The sequence below is a fragment of the Pagrus major genome, chromosome 5, assembly GCF_040436345.1.
Source record: "Pagrus major chromosome 5, Pma_NU_1.0".
NCBI classification, from domain to species: Eukaryota; Metazoa; Chordata; class Actinopteri; order Spariformes; family Sparidae; genus Pagrus; species Pagrus major.
The window spans coordinates 9308568-9311619 of NC_133219.1; positions in this window are offsets into that span (position 1 = coordinate 9308568).

Consider the following 3052-nt stretch of genomic DNA (forward strand, 5'->3'; position numbering starts at 1 on the left):
TTTCTCAAAACTAGGACTGTTTGGGACACAAATAGGATACAAATAGCCAAAGGTCAGTTATGACACAATAGTGGTTTTAGAAGTTCCTGCTGGCATTTTGGACAAAATAGAAAAGAAAAATCTTCCACTAGCTTTTTCCTGAGAGTGCACTTAAAAATCTTGAATACGTCAGGAGTCAGAGGTTTAGTAATGTGACCACAAATTAGTCGGTGAGACCTTTTTCAAAGTGACAGATCCACCTCTCTAATGATGTAACTGTAGCGCTGCTCAGCTAATAGACTCATTTCTTATACTTGCTGGTGTGCATATGTAAAGCTTGCTTATTTGACCCTGCCTTTTCACATTATCATATCTAAATCCAGACACCAAATTGCAAAGATGTTTGGGTTCTCAGGAGACCACACAAACTGAGAACAAAGTATGTTTACCTTCAGCCTGTGGGTCAGCAGAGATCTAGCATATTGTAGATGAACACCGGGGAAAAGAATGCATGAAAGCTTTGTCATTTATCACCAGAGTACTAACAACTCTGCAGCTCAAATAACTTAATGGCTCAATTATTTCAGCAAAATGGTCACCACATGTTTAAAGGCATTAGCAGTGCCAGAACGAATGTCCTGTACTCTGTAAACAAATAATCATGTGTAGACACATTGCCAAAGAGAGATATAAGAGCATAATATGAATCAACACCCATGTTTCTTTAACAGTGCCATTACACGTTAAGTATGTAAACCACTTCCAATAGAAACGTCAACCACATTTACTGGGAGCTTGATTTATCAGTGCTGCAAACACTGTAGGTGACACTGGTGGTCAGGAATTTAGGAATGAGTAAGGGAGTGGTTTATGTGGAATTTAACCGGTGGAGATCCATAGAAGTCTTTTGTCAAACTTGGTCCAAAGCCTAATATGGTTAAAACACACAGAGAGACAAATACTCTCCCACTGAGATGAGGAATAAATATCAGTTGTATTATCCTTGAAACAAAAAACAGGGTCTGCACATTTATTTAGTGATGAAACAGTGACCCCTGCTGGAGGACTTTTCACACTGCTATAAAGATGTAGCCTTACAACAATTTCAAACATACTCAGGAAGTTTGTGTAAAGTGTCATTTGATAAAGGAAATCAATCTTTGCAACAACAAATTCAAGACAGAAGTTGACCTTTTATTTTAACACAAAGTTTCTCAACTCTGGGGTTGGAACCTCATGTTGGCTCACAACACATCCACATAGGCTATCTGGAGATCTGTTAAAGTGATATCCTGATTTTGTTCGCTACCTTCTTATTAAAAAAATAACACACAAGGAAGCCAACAGAGTCTGTCTTGGAAAATGTCTGCTTAAGACTGGAGGAACTTAGATATAGTATGAGGAAAAGTGTATGCATCCCTGAAAAGGTAAATGTTGTGGGGCAGATTTTCATTGTAGACACTCGAAGGTCGAGTTTGTTGGACTATTTTTGATTTGCATCTTTTTACATGAATTATTGTAAATATTCAACGGAGGTTGAATCCAAGAGGGATTCTTCTGACTACAAGCTGCTGTGGGAAATTCAAGTGGAGTTGCACAGAAGGTTTAACATTCCTATCAGAGTGACTCTGCTGCAAGATTGCAAAAAAGCCTAATGATATCAGTAGGCAGTTACTGAATGTCACTAAGTACATTTACTCAAGTACTGTACTTAAGTATGACTTTGATGTTCTTGTACTTTACTTATTTACTTTATTTTTCAACACATTTATTTTATCAGCAGTTGGATAAAAGAAACACTAATTTCTATTATCGGAAAATACTGAAGATCAGATCTAATAGTTGGCCAGGCAGGTAATCGGTCGATCCATAGTACATAGTATACATGTGTATATATGGACAATTTACTTCTACTTGCACTTTTGATACTTAAGTACAATAATTGCCAGAAAATTACTTTTGATGCTTAAGAAGATTTAATATCAGATACTTCTGTTTGTGTAAGTGACTTTCAATTTTACCAAAGTTATATTTTAATGATTAATTAACAAAATCTTTACTTTTACTTATGTATGACTTTTGGGTACTTTTGACAACACTGTCAGTAGGTTTGACTTGATATCTGCAAGAAAGAGAGGAATTTCTTTAACCATTTAGTACCCTTATCAGCTCAAGGGAACAGACAAAATGAAAGGTCTAAAACAGAAAGAGACAGTAATAAAAGTAACATAGAAGAACATAAGGAACCTTCCAATACAGTATAGTACCTGGCTGTAAATCTTGGTACAGATCAGATGGCAGAAACTAATATTGTTGACACATCTTAGCACAGACAACAAAAAAGCAGAAGGAAAAAAGACAGACACCAGTGTGTGCATTGTTTATATAACTTCACAGACCTGATCTCAAGTCATATTTGACTCTTATGTGATACTATAAAACCATCTGCTGTTAAACATGATTATTAGCCTCTACTCACTGTAATCATCACTTACCACAGACAGTGGGGATCACAAGGATTTCCATCACAGATTTGCAATTCCTGATACATGTAGCTGCACAACATACTTTTATTTTTTATTACTTGTTGTCACAATTAGTTAATGTTGTTTGTTTAATCTCTTTCTTCACAATTTGTATACATCTGCCTTATTATTAGATTTTTCTGTTTGATTTTTATAAACTTATTTATCATTTTGGATGTTTTTTTAGTTTTTTTTATTGTGTTTTGTTTTTAGCACCATACTGTAAAGCACTTTTATGTATGAAAGGTGCTATATCAATAAAGTTAGATTTTATATTATGAAGTATACAGAACTAAATCTAATCCCTCATGTCATTTGAAATGGTTAAAACACAAAACTGCACCTGACTAGGCCACACAATGCATAAAGCTGCACAGTCAGGCACTGAGCTGACCAGGTTGCTACTCTTGAAGAGTGGGGGGCCCGTTTGTTTTTGGGACCGGGCAGCCTGGGCTGACAGGAAGTGGTTGTTCATCATTTGACCAATCACAAAAAGAGCAGTCTGGGATGACGAAGTCCGCAGAGAGGAGCTGGAGAGCACTCTCCCC